The 14,705-nt window shown below is 44.7% G+C and overlaps 1 long non-coding RNA gene across 1 annotated transcript in view; it reads right to left on the bottom strand.

The window, feature by feature from the left end:
- The window catches only part of LOC122940508, a 39,285-nt gene extending 24,959 nt beyond the window's left edge, over positions 1 to 14,326 (bottom strand). The window contains exon 1 of the long non-coding RNA XR_006390333.1: positions 14,265 to 14,326. This is a non-coding gene — a long non-coding RNA (uncharacterized LOC122940508). The remainder of the gene's footprint in view (positions 1 to 14,264) is intronic.
- Between the last annotated feature and the right edge of the window lie 379 nt (positions 14,327 to 14,705).

Here is a 14,705-nt window from a genome sequence, read left to right as displayed (position 1 = left end):
TGACCTGTCCTTTGTCTTTGACACTGTTGACCGCTCCCTTCTGTTACAAACTCTCTCATCTCTTGGCATCACTGACCTGGCCCTCTCTTGGATCACTTCATACCTCACAAACTGGACATTTAGTGTCTCCCACTCTCACACCACCTCCTTGTCTCATTTCCTCTCTGTTGGTGTCCCGCAAGGCTATGTCCTAGGACCCCAATATCTACACTTTTGGCCTGGGACAGCTCATACAGTCCCATGGTTTTCAGTATCACTTTTATGCTGATGGCACACAAATCTACCTCTCTGGTCCAGACATCACCACCTTACTATCCAGAATCCCACAATGCCTATCTTCAATATCCTCCTTCTTCTCCTCTCGCTTTCTAAAACTTAACATGAATAAAATAGAATTCATCATCTTTCCCCCACCTTGCTCAACCCCCCCCCCCCAACAGACCTATCTATCACAATCAATGCCTACACACTCCCCCATGGTCAAACAAGTTTGCTGCCTTGGAGTGACCTTGGATTCTGCCCTCTCCTTCTGATCGCACATCTAAGCCCTTTCCACCACCTGCCGCCTCCAACTCAAAAACATCTCCCACATCCGCACTTTCCTGAACTTTGAGTTTGCGAAAATGCTTGTACATGCCCTCATCATTTCCCGCCTAGACTACTGCAACATTCTTCTCTGTGGCCTTCCATCTAGCAATCTCGCACCCCTCCAATCTAGCCTCAACTCTGCTACCCGACTAATCCACCTCTCACCCTGCTACTCCTCTGCCTCTCCCCTTTGCCAATCCCTTCACTGGCTCACCATCAGTAATGGTCAGCTTGCAGTGTTCGCAAGCGAACACATGCGGGCTGCCATCTTGACTCACCCATCCGGCGATGCACAGGTAAGCCCTTACCGGTGCCTGTGCCGGGAGCCGGTCCGAAATCAAATGCTGTCACCGGGAGCAGGCAGTTCCGAGAACAGCCCGATGAAGGCCCCCGGCGGCTGTTCTTGGAACTGCCTGCTCCCGGTGACCGCATTTGATTTCGGACCAGCTCCCGGCACAGGTAAGGGCTTAACTGTGCATCGCAGGATGGGCGAGTCAAGATGGCAGTCCGCATGTGTTAGTTGGCAAACACTGCAAACTGCCCATCACTGCTCCCCATTGCCCAGCGAATTTAGTTCAAAATACTAACAAATACATACTGTCCACAACCTGTCCCCTCCTTACATCTCTGAGCTACTTTCCCGATACATCCCCACACGCAACTCCGATCCTCATAAGACCTCCTTCTCTCCTCTTCTCACGTCTTCCCACAATCGCCTCCAAGATTTCTCCCGTCCATCCCCTCTCTACCCCAACATATCAGACTCTCACCTACAGTGGAATCCTTCAAAAGAAACCTGAAAACCCACCTCTTCAGACAAGCCTACAACCAGTGACCCTGCTGCTCTATACCGCCATGACCAGCTTCACCCGCACCTAATGTGTCCTTCTCTTATTGTCTGTAACGTCCATCCTCTTCTCTTCCCTCACCTCTATACTATACACTACGTGCAGAATTATTAGGCAAATGAGTATTTTGACCACATCATCCTCTTTATGCATGTTGTCTTACTCCAAGCTGTATAGGCTCGAAAGCCTACTACCAATTAAGCATATTAGGTGATGTGCATCTCTGTAATGAGAAGGGGTGTGGTCTAATGACATCAACACCCTATATCAGGTGTGCATAATTATTAGGCAACTTCTTTTCCTTTGGCAAAATGGGTCAAAAGAAGGATTTGACAGGCTCAGAAAAGTCAAAAATAGTGAGATATCTTGCAGAGGGATGCAGCACTCATTAAAATTGCAAAGCTTCTGAAGCGTGATCATCGAACAATCAAGCGTTTCATTCAAAATAGTCAACAGGGTCGCAAGAAGCGTGTGGAAAAACCAAGGCGCAAAATAACTGCCCATGAACTGAGAAAAGTCAAGCGTGCAGCTGCCAAGATGCCACTTGCCACCAGTTTGGCCATATTTCAGAGCTGCAACATCACTGGAGTGCCCAAAAGCACAAGGTGTGCAATACTTAGAGACATGGCCAAGGTAAGAAAGGCTGAAAGACGACCACCACTGAACAAGACACACAAGATGAAACGTCAAGACTGGGCCAAGAAATATCTCAAGACTGATTTTTCTAAGGTTTTATGGACTGATGAAATGAGAGTGAGTCTTGATGGGCCAGATGGCTGGATTGGTAAAGGGCAGAGAGCTCCAGTCCGACTCAGACGCCAGCAAGGTGGAGGTGGAGTACTGGTTTGGGCTGGTATCATCAAAGATGAGCTTGTGGGGCCTTTTTGGGTTGAGGATGGAGTCAAGCTCAACTCCCAGTCCTACTGCCAGTTTCTGGAAGACACCTTCTTCAAGCAGTGGTACAGGAAGAAGTCTGCAAGGTAAGAAAAACATGATTTTCATGCAGGACAATGCTCCATCACACGCGTCCAAGTACTCCACAGCGTGGCTGGCAAGAAAGGGTATAAAAGAAGAAAATCTAATGACATGGCCTCCTTGTTCACCTGATCTGAACCCCATTGAGAACCTGTGGTCCATCATCAAATGTGAGATTTACAAGGAGGGAAAACAGTACACCTCTCTGAACAGTGTCTGGGAGGCTGTGGTTGCTGCTGCACGCAATGTTGATGGTGAACAGATCAAAACACTGACAGAATCCATGGATGGCAGGCTTTTGAGTGTCCTTGCAAAGAAAGGTGGCTATATTGGTCACAGATTTGTTTTTGTTTTGTTTTTGAATGTCAGAAATGTATATTTGTGAATGTTGAGATGTTATATTGGTTTCACTGGTAAAAATAAATAATTGAAATGGGTATATATTTGTTTTTTGTTAAGTTGCCTAATAATTATGTACAGTAATAGTCACCTGCACACACAGATATCCCCCTAAAATAGCTAAAACTAAAAACAAACTAAAAACTACTTCCAAAAATATTCAGCTTTGATATTAATGAGTTTTTTGGGTTCATTGAGAACATGGTTGTTCAATAATAAAATTAATCCTCAAAAATACAACTTGCCTAATAATTCTGCACTCCCTGTATACTCTGTAACGTCCACCCCCTTTTGTCCGACCATGTGATCCTCCCTCTTTTAGTCCTTCTGTCCTTAGTCACACATAAGGTCAGATCCTGATGGTAATTGAACATATAACATTTAACAAACATGGAAACATATCTGATGATACAAATACATGTAAGGGCCCATACTTCCACTAAACTCATAAAAAATGTTGGAGCCCCCAAAAAACTCCCAAAACTTCCATCTAAAAAATAAAAATTTGCAATGCACATTTTAAAAGGAAAAAATATATATAACATCTCAAACTCTTGCTGCAGCTTCATATCACATATATTTCTTGCTGCAGCCTCATATCACACAGTGATCATCATAGTGGCCCAGTCACAGAGTGGGGAGGTGTGGGGCAACAACACAAGATGGAGGCAGCTGGGACCTGCACTTATATCCAGACTGCACTGCAGTTCCTCACTTTAAGGCCAAGTTCACACAGTTCCGTGTGCATTCCGCATCACAGATGCGAACCCATTCACTTCAATGGGTCCGCAAATCCGGAATTGCAGAACGACCGCAGGGAATGGGACCCCTCGGAAGCACTCCGGAGTGCTTCCGTGGGGTTTCGTCCCGTACGTCCCTTCCGCAAAAAGATAGAACATGTCCTATCTTTTTGCGGAACGGGCGGATCGTGGACCCATTAAAGTGAATGGGTCCGCGATCCGATGCGGCTGACCTACGGCCGGCGATCGTGCATTGCGGCCCGCAGCACGGGCACTGGTCACACACGTTCGTGTGAACTCGGCCTAACCTGGCTTTCTTCCAGCCCCGCTCTGTGTCCTGACACATACAGTAGACGTGCACTATTCTATGACCTTATGCTGTGCATTGTCAGGTCACAGTACAGCGCAGCAGGAAGAAGACCAGGAAGGGAGAGTGAATCTGCCGAGTGGCAGCGGCGTCCAGAGCTGGAGAGTTAAGTTTATTTATTTTAAACGTCTGATCTGAGGTGTGATTGGATGGGGGCTGATCTGAGGGGGCTGATCTGAGGGGGCTGATCTGAGGGGGCTGATCTGAGGCTAATAGAGGGTCTGATGAGAGTCTGATCTGAGGCTGGGGGAACCTGATGGGAGTCTGATCTGAGACTGGGGGGGGGGGGGGGTGCAGATCTGAGGCTGAGAAAGGGACAAAGGCAGGGGGAGTGAAATTTGGGTGAACCCCTCTCTGGACCCCCCTGGGATGAGCTTGGCTGCCATTAAAACCAAACCAAGAATTAAATACATAACATTCTGAACTTAGAGTAACTAAACTTTTATACTAACTTTTAATATGTTGTCCCTAAGCCCCTAAAAAATCTTTTTCTAATATACTTTGAATGGAGCTTTTTAGGGATGAAAAAGTATGGTAAAACTTTTTTTTTTTTTTTTTTTAGGGGCTTAGGGACAACATATTTAAAGTTTGTATAAAAGTTTAGTTACTATTTAAAGATTAGACTGTTATGTTTAGTCAAAATGGCGCCTGTACTATATGTAATATACAATTTTGTTCTGCAAAAATACAGAGCTCTAGATTATTATTTTTTTACTTAACCGCAATTTATGTAACTTACTAAGGCTACTTTCACACTTGCGTTGTTGGATTCCGGCAGGCAGTTCCGTTGCCTGAACTGCCTGCCAGATCAGGAAATCCGTATGCAAACGCGTGTAATTTGCTTCCCGATCAGGATTCTGAGTAGTCTGACAAATGCATTGAAATACCTGATCCGTCTCTCAGGTGTCATCAGGAAAAACAGATCAGGTATTTTATTTTATGCACATTTTTATAGGTCTGCGCATGCGTTTTACCTGAACACTTGGTACCGGATCCGGCATTCAGGCAAGAGTTCCGGAATGTTGGCTGGAGAAAATACCACAGCATGCTGCAGAATTTTCCTTGGCCAAATACCGTAAAATTTACTGAACTGAAGACATCCTGATGCATACTTAACGGATTGCTTTCTATTCAGAATGCATTGAGACAAAACTGAAGCATTTTTTTTTTGTATTGATCCTGAAGGGATATATGTGACTCCATTTTGTCTGTTCTAACAATATGTATTGTGATAGCATCTTGTTCATGCACTGTTTTAAGTCCCCCACCGGAATTTAAGAATCTTTCTCTGTCCTTGGACAGTTTCTTGAAATTCCTAAATTCCTAGTGAAAACAGTCACGCCTTACAAGGTCATTCCGGCTTAATGTTTACTACCTTATATGTGTCTACACATGATTGGTTAATGCTGTTACGTAAATTATACTCTCTGCCTTATAAAAGACTAAACGACAATAAAATTAGAGTGAATTTGAACAGACCCGTGTTTGTGTTGTATCTGACAAGTTCATTCTCCTGGCGCCAGATAAGACTTAACCCAAGCTGACCACTGAAGTCCGGTATCAGGGATACCTAGCGAAGAGACGAATTTCCTTACAGCTTTGGGGGCTCGTGTCTGGGATCGAGAGGGTCATCCTCGGGTCCGGTGAGAAAGACATCGATTTTGTCCTCTGTCTGATCCGAGGGCACTGGCCACGTCTCGTTCCAAGTAAGTTGAACCATCTACTTAAGACTTCGGGAGGTCGCTGTGTCAGGGACACAGGAGACAAGGCTCAGGGAGGCAAAGGTGATTAAAAAGGACTCCGGGAGTCCACATCACCACAGATAGATAAAAGTGCACTTAAAACAAAAAAATACTGTTCAGGGAACAGAAGGTTACAAGCTTGGATTAACATACATATATATATATATATATATATATATATTAGTATAGTATAGTATAAGAATATTAGAGTTGATATAAGGATACTGATGTCCGGGTGCTAAGTGTACGGACTGAAGTTCACTATTTGCATAGAGTTCTAAGGACATTGTATTGTTGTTTAATGTGTTGCGGAGGTCTGCAAGACGCCCCCCCCCCCCCCCCCCCCCCCCCGGCTAGGAGCAATCAGTTGACCTGGGGATAGGCGAGCGCAAGTGGCAGACCAAAACAACAAATTATATGTTTGATGAAACTCTCTGATATTTTGTGATCAGAACTGAGTGCTTCGTCTAAGTTGACAGGATTTGTCGGAGCCTTTACGGTTCAGTACAGCCAGTCCTAGAGAAGTGGCATTATTAAAATATCAGACGGAATGGGGGCACAAGGGTCAAAAACAGATTACCCCAAACTTGAGATGGGAGAAACATCTAAAGTTTATGTTGCACGGTGTAGTCCCACAAATTACTTCCTAGTTAACCCATGGGTAGACAATTTGGCAGGATGTGATATTAATGGAGAATTGAAAGTTAAAATGTGAAAAAGAATGTTACAGTGTGGCCCCGGACAGCAGGTCACCCGGCTAGCAACAGGGATGGAAATCTGTTAGAATCTGTGAAGTTAGAGCTTACAGACTGTAGGACATCAGAACTCCTGTGATGTTGAGGGGGGGGGGGGGGGTTCTAATGAGTGAGAAAACAGAGCAGTGTCAGGAAGTTAATTGATGGCACTGGCAAGAAAGAAAGTGCCCCAGTGTCTGCAATCAGAAAGGCACTTGTGTTAAATGTTCAGAAATGAACTGGTTAAGTTTTGTTACCCTAATGATATGTGTGTGTTTAAATAGGGAAGATCCTAGCACTTAAATTAGAGATTAGAGCAGTAAAAGATGGTCAGTTAATGGATAAGTACAGTACCTAGTGTGAGCCACAGAGATTCACTTCCCCTGCATTAACAGAGAAACATCCCTGAGATAAGAGAAGAAGGCAAAGAAAAGAAGGGGGGGAATCATGCAGAGTAAGTGATGTTATATGTGTAATAACATTATACAAGACAAAGAATTGTTTAATAATTTTCTTTCTTCTTTCCCAAGCAGTGTAATGTGGGAATCCAGCTTTTAACAAACAAATATTATATATGTGCAACACTAACTAAGACCACCTGGCATATAAGATGATTTGGGTTTAACAAAATTACTGTATGATTATAACATGTATATTGTCTTGTTATAAGAGTTGATTAATCACAGAGTGAAGACCAGAAGACATTGGTAAACACAGCACAACAGCGACATAGACCATCAGCAATTCCGGGTGTGGTGTGGCTATCTGTTTCCAGAAAAGCTGTGCTTGTCTGTGCTGCAAGTTTTGGGATGAAACAAAGAAAACTGTGTGGCTGGGTTGTAAGACACAAATGATTCAGTGGAATGTGAATGGGCGTGGCTTTGAGTTATAGTTGAGTCAAAAATGTGTGAAGACTGATGGATGTTTTTAGCAGAGCTGTGTATGCAATTCATATTTTTTGTATAAGGGCGCAGTTATGAGCTGTTTGTGAAAAGGAGTACATGAAAATGTGAATGTGTATGGAGTACGATATTTGTTTTCATATAATATGCGCATTGAGAATTTTATTTTATTTTTCTTGGAAGATTTTTGGTTTTTATTGGTGCTAACAGTGTTGATCGAGCTGTACATTTTTTTTTTATTGAAGTCAATGAAAAGTTTCTTATGGGCCCTTTGTGTGTTCATGTCTGTATTGTCAGATCTGTTTGCTTCAATGTTTGAAGTTACGTGTTACATGTTAATTGTTGTGCTTAACATCAAAGCTCTGTTCTTCTAGATAGCTAGGACACTACTGACGGACAGACGGAGGACCACAGTGTCCGACTAAAAGGGGTGGACTCAGATGACTGAGAGTGGGAGGAAGGAGAGTAGGATTCATGGTAGATAGCGGTGCAACCTCAAGTGTGTTAAGTAAGGATTTGTACAAAGGACCATTGAGAAAATCTGAGCCCTCTACGGAAATGAATGGGGTATTGACAAAAAAAACTTAAAAAACTTACTCACTACCACTCAAGACCATGGACAGGGAATACATCACAGATCATGTATTCAGCATTATACCAGATTGCCCAGTTTGCCTGTTAGGGAGAGATGTATTCATTAAGTTTGACTTGTGCATATCAGCAAAGAATCAGGGCATAAGAGTACACTCAGACCTCATTCCAATCTCTACACCCGTGCCACTGATTCTTGCAAACATAGAGGACCACCCAGAGCTTAACAACATTAATCCTGCATTATGCTCCTCAAATGAATATGACACTGGGCTCATAGATTGCACACCTTACAAAGCTACTATAAAACCAGGTGTCATCTTAGTGTTCCAGAAACAATACCCGCTGTCAAAAGAGAAACTCGATGGACTTAGGCCAATGGTAAAAGAATTCCTACAAAAGGGAACCCTGGAAGAGGTGATTTCACCCTACAGCACGCCCGTGAATCCAGTGACAAAGGCAGATGGTACTACCCGCTTTGTACAGGATTTAAGAGCAATAAATAATATCATTGTGCCCATTGCTCTTATGGTCCCAGATGTCACCTCACTTCTTTCTGCAATTCCTACAGACACTGTCTATTTCAGTGTGATAGATCTGAAGAATGCTTTCTTCTCTATCCCAGTTGATAAGGCAACCAGACTACTTTTAGCTTTTTCCTTGGTATGATAAACTACTGTAGACAGTGGATTCCTGATTTCTCCTATTATGACAATGTTTTGAGGCAAGCCACTCTGGAAGAAAATCCAGATCTGATTAAATGGTCTTCTAAAATGTACAATGCATTTGATTATCTGAAATGTTCACTCATGTCGAGTCCAGGGCTTGGCCTCCCTGACTGTAATATGCCCTTCCACATGTTTGCACGCCAAAATTGTAAGACCAGGGCTGGGGTACTGACACAAGAACACTGAGGCAAGTTGCGTCCTTGTGCATTTTTATCAAAGGTTATGCCCACCTCTGTTCAGGGGATGCCGGCATGTCTGAGTTCCCTTGCAGCCTGTGCAATGATGGTAGAATTAGCAACTACTTTCACCCTGGGACATTTAACCTTCTTGCACACTACCCATGATGTTGTAGGCTTGCTCAGAGATGTACATACACAACACATGTCAGCACAAAGATTATCTAGATATGAGATCCTGTTGCTCAGTAACCCTTCACTCCAGATTAAATATGCATCCAATATTACAGGACCAGCACCTATTTTGAATGCATTATTAGTCTGCAAAGAGGGGAAGCCATCCATTCCCCAACACAGTGCTTCGATCTTAATAGCACATTTCCACGGAGTAGGACATAACAGTATTGAGATACTAATGGGTAGGCCTTTCCCCACACCATGGGCAAAACGCCCCCTGGTTGTACAGGATGGGGACTTGGAACTGAACATAGATGAGTATGTTACTAATCTGATCAAGGTCCTCAGTAGAACTGAAGAAAAAGTCGCTTGTAAGTCTCCTTCTTTTTCACAGGAACCAACCCATTTATTCCGGGTAGGCGACCAGGTGATGGTCAAGATCTTAAAGAAGGGAAAGGAACCAGGAAGCTTTACCTACAGACTACCCACTGGAGTAGTCGTGAACACCAGAACAGCAGTCCTCACTGAACAGTCACCCACGTGGATCCACGCCACAAGGATTAAGCTGGTAAAAAAAAGAGAGGTGCTAACGGAGGCAGAAAGCCTTGACCTCGAAGAGGACACAGAAGGGGTACAAACGGGGGCGGACACCCACGACCTCCAACTGGGCGAGGTTCTCCCCGAGTTTTGGCAGTTGACTGACAAGGATGATAGCTCTGATCAAGCTGACAATTATCTTATTGACTCTTCTGACAGATAGCCAAGCAGAGGTGGACATAACTAAGAGTGACGTTACTACACTCTGGTATAACTCCTCAAACACCCATGTTGCCACATAGACCTTCTGTCTGTGTGATTTTATGCCATGTAGGGTCTAAGGTCCAGATTGGAGGTAAAATGTAAAGGAGAGTGTGCCCTAGCTAAAGCTATTATGAACATTCACATATTCACAGAAGTGGAGGGACACGTAGACTTTGCTACAAATAGGTTAAAGAGATCAATACCTAAAGGTAGTCTCGATACACATGTGTACATAGATGCAATAGGGATCCCAAGAGAGGTCCCTGATGAGTTCAAGGCCAGAGATCAAGTAGCTGCAGGTTTTGAATCTATCATTCCTATAATCACTGTAAACAAAAATGTAGACTGGATCAATTATATCTACTACAATGAACAGAGGTTTGTGAATTACACAAGGGATGCGTTGCAAGGGGTTGCAGAGCAGCTCCAAGCTGACTCCATAATGACATTCCAGAACAGAATGGTTTTAGATATGATATTGGCAGAAAAAGGTGGGGTATGCAAGGTGCCCGCGGATCCCACATCATGCTGCACCCTCATACCTAACAACACAGGTCCCAATGGTAAGGTAACCGTTGCTATACAAAAGTTAGACGATCTGTCTGTTGAATTGAAAAAGAACTTAGGTATTACAAATCCCTGGGATCAGTACTTTGGTTGGTTGACTAATTGGAAGCAGGCGTTAGCACAACTAGGCATTATTATCCTTGTAATAATTATTGTCATTGCTGCATTTTCATTATGTGTTGTACCATGTATTAGGAAATTGTTAGAAAAAGGAGTAACTAACACCACAGCCTCTTTCTACCAGACCATCCCCCAACCAACCCCTGACAATTAGGATAACACACCCAGTGGATACATGAAATATCTGAAGATATATAGACAGAAGAAGGAGAGAGGAAAGAACTATATAATATGAGATATGTAAGGTTCTAAGAGGGGATTGAAGGGATATATGTGACTCGTTTTGTCTGTTCTAACAATATGTATTGTGATAGCATCTTGTTTCAAGTTCCCCCACTGGAATATAGGAATCTTTCTCTGTCCTTGGACAGTTTCTTGAAATTCCTAGTGAAAACAGTCACGCCTTACAAGGTCATTCCGGCTTAATGTTTACTACCCTATATGTGTCTACACATGATTGGTCAATGCTGTTACTATGTAAATTATACTCTCTGCCTTATAAAAGGCTGAACTGAAGGACAATAAAATTAGAGTGAATTTGGACAGACCCATGTTTGTGTTGTATCTGACAAGTTCATTCTCCTGGCGCCAGATAAGACTTAACCCAAGCTGACCACCGAAGTCCGGTATCAGGGCTACCTAGTGAAGAGACGAATTTCCTTACAGAGCCCCTAGGATGGAACTCAATACCGGAAAACTTTAACGCTAGTGTGAAAGTACCCCAAGTCAATTATATTTTAGACCAAATATAGCAGTCACATTTTTAAGTTGAGAATTTTGGATGGCCCCAGAAAAATGTTACAAATATCCAAATGGCCCTCAGCAGCAAAAAGGTTCTCCGCCCCTGCCCTAATGGAATGTACCTAGATTATGTAATCCATGATGGTCACTGTGTATACCTTGTTTATCTGGTATTATTCTGGACCTTGGATCGGTTAATTCTCAGATCAAATTTCACAGAGTTACCATTAATTCTAAGACGTAGCTTTTAATCCTAACCATTAAAATATTGGACCCTTAAATACAGAAATCAACAATAAAGGCAAAAATAAATCAAAAAGACTGTGTGTCGCTGGTCTCCTTAATTATAGGAGGGCAGCCAAATAAGATAAGTGGTCTAAAGGGGCAATATCCCTACTGCTCCCCCTATTGTGGTGGCCCTACCTATAAACGGAATAGCCGCCCCGATAGGGGCGATCCCGTATCTTGTACCTCCTATAGGGGGAGCAGTAGGGATATTGCCCCTTTAGACCACTTATCTTATTTGGCTGCCCTCCTATAAGTAAGGAGACCAGCGACACACAGTCTTTTTGATTTATTTTTGCCTTTATTGTTGATTTCTGTATTTAAGGGTCCAATATTTTAATGGTTAGGATTAAAAGCTACGTCTTAGAATTAATGGTAACTCTGTGAAATTTGTTTACAAATTGACCTAATTCTACTATATTCCATTGAACAGGGTTATGTTCACTCTGAGTTTTAATTCTCAGATCAGCAATAAATCTGAATCCAAAGACAAACTATGCAGGCAATGCTAACCCTCCTGTACACACATTTACAACCAAGTCCTTGTTCATTTAGAGGTCCTCTAATAAATGAGACATTACCTGGTACACATTTCAGACCGGTCTTCTTTGCCCAGTCTATCAGATAAAATGAACAAAGCCTTGCACAGACATTTCCAGGCCAGTGTCATTCCACCCTATAGAAATGGACAAGCTCTCTCCATAATCCATCCTGGATTTCTTGGACGTGGTAGAGTCATTAGACCCCTCAGCCTGAACGTCATTCCACTCAATACAGAGCGCTCACATCAGATCTCACAAACACTAACCGCAGTAGACTCCTATCACAGATCTACAAAGTCTCCAACAGATAAAACACCCTTTAGACAGGGAATATATAGATGTCGACACGACCTGGACAAAATCCGAGATAGCACAATTATACCGCCTCTCCCGTGGTATCTCCAGATGCACAAGATTCCAAGGGAACGCGTCAAACTACTCACCAGGTGGTATCTCACCCCAGTCAGACTGAGACAAAGGAAGGGTCTTAGTGATGACAATTGCTGGAAATGTTCTCAGTCGCAGGGCTCTTACTTACATATGTGGTGGTCATGTCCAATTATCCAGCCTTTATGGACTAAGATTCTAGAGACAATAATGAATCTATGCTCCCCGCCCGCAATCCCCACTCCAGCCTCAGTCCTACTGAACATCAGGCTGCAGGACGCCCCCACACCAGAAGGGAACTCTTCCAATGCCTGACCTCTAATTCCACAGCATTGGAATCAGCAGTCTTCACCCACACTTACACAATGGCTACACAAAGTAAACCACATATCCCACATGGAAGAGCTGTCCGACTGGGAGACCGGATCACAGACCTCAGAAGACCTGGGCCGACTGGGAGACCGGATCACAGACCTCAGGAGACCTGGGCCGACTGGGAGACCGGATCACAGACCTCAGGAGACCTGGGCCGACTGGGAGACCGGATCACAGACCTCAGAAGACCTGGGCCGACTGGGAGACCGGATCACAGACCTCAGAAGACCTGGGCCGACTGGGAGACCGGATCACAGACCTCAGAAGACCTGGGCCGACTGGGAGACCGGATCACAGACCTCAGAAGACCTGGGCCGACTGGGAGACCGGATCACAGACCTCAGAAGACCTGGGCCGACGGGGAGACCGGATCACAGACCTCAGAAGACCTGGGCCGACTGGGAGACCGGATCACAGACCTCAGAAGACCTGGGCCGACTGGGAGACCGGATCACAGACCTCAGAAGACCTGGGCCGACTGGGAGACCGGATCACAGACCTCAGAAGACCTGGGCCGACTGGGAGACCGGATCACAGACCTCAGAAGACCTGGGCCGACGGGGAGACCGGATCACAGACCTCAGAAGACCTGGGCCGACTGGGAGACCAAATCACAGACTTCAGAAGACCTGGGCCGACTGGGAGACCGGATCACAGACTTCAAAAGACCTGGGTCGACTGGGAGACCAAATCACAGACTTCAAAAGACCTGGGTCGACTGGGAGACTGGATCACAGACCTCAGAAGACCTGCGCCGACTGGGAGACCGGATCACAGACCTCAGAAGACCTGCGCCGACTGGGAGACCGGATCACAGACTTCAGAAGACCTGGGCCGACTGGGAGACCGGATCACAGACCTCAGAAGACCTGGGCCGACTGGGAGACTGGATCACAGACCTCAGAAAACCTGGGTCGACTGGGAGACTGGATCACAGACCTCAGAAGACCTCGGTCGCATATCGCGCCGACTACACCTTTCATTCTGAACTTCGCCAACCCTACCACTTCAGTCTTCACCTCAGAGAAGCCCACCCCACGTGGTCCAGGGAGGTTTGCTCTTCTGCTCTCACTCCATTATAGCATGGTCCTCTGGAAGAGATCCCGTGTATCTTTCATACCCCCCACTCTCCGGCGCACTCAGATACTTTACTGTAATCTCTGTATACCATACTCGCTAGGACTCCTATATCTGGACTATTGCAAACTCTTTTTGATGTCATTTCTATGTACAAAAAACTATAAAAAGAAATGGACAAGATCTGAAATAAACAGGCAAATAACAAGGACGCAGTTTAACTCTTCAAGTACAAACATTGCTGAAGAGCCTTCACCTCATCCAGAGGATTTGTATCAGACCCAGTGGATCCCAATGATCACTATGGGCCGGCACTAGCGCCTGCTCTAGGCGGTATTCCAGACTGGACTTCTGTCAATGCTAATAAGAAGCCAACATCAGCCCCAGATGTGCTCCGCTTACCGGGGGCGTGTCCTCCGATAATCCTTCACCACGGACCGTCCTGCGTGCTCTCATTTCTCCCAGGCTGTGCAGCAGGAGTAGGTAAAACCCGGCGATGATGTCATGAGCACGTGACCATGTGTGGGAGGAGTCAGGCTCCAGGCTGTGCTGCAGGAGAAAGTAAAGGACCTGTGATGATGTCATGACCGCGTGATCATATGTGGGAGGAGTCAGGCTCCAGGCTGTGCTGCAGGAGGAAGTAAAGGACCTGTGATGATGTCATGACCATGTGATCATGTGTGGGAGGAGTCATAAAAATCACATGACCGGGTTTATCTGCTCTGTGTATGCAGGGCTCTGCTGTGCAGTTTGTAATTCCAGTCTGTATGTAGCAGAGCTGTATGTGTGTAATGTCTGTGTAGCTGAGCTGTATGTATGTATGTAACCAAGCTGTTTATGTGT

This window comes from Bufo gargarizans, chromosome 6 (genome assembly GCF_014858855.1).
Source record: "Bufo gargarizans isolate SCDJY-AF-19 chromosome 6, ASM1485885v1, whole genome shotgun sequence".
Lineage (NCBI taxonomy): Eukaryota > Metazoa > Chordata > Amphibia > Anura > Bufonidae > Bufo > Bufo gargarizans.
The sequence above is the reverse complement of the archived record's forward strand: the minus strand, read 5'-3'. Positions and strand labels throughout refer to the sequence as shown.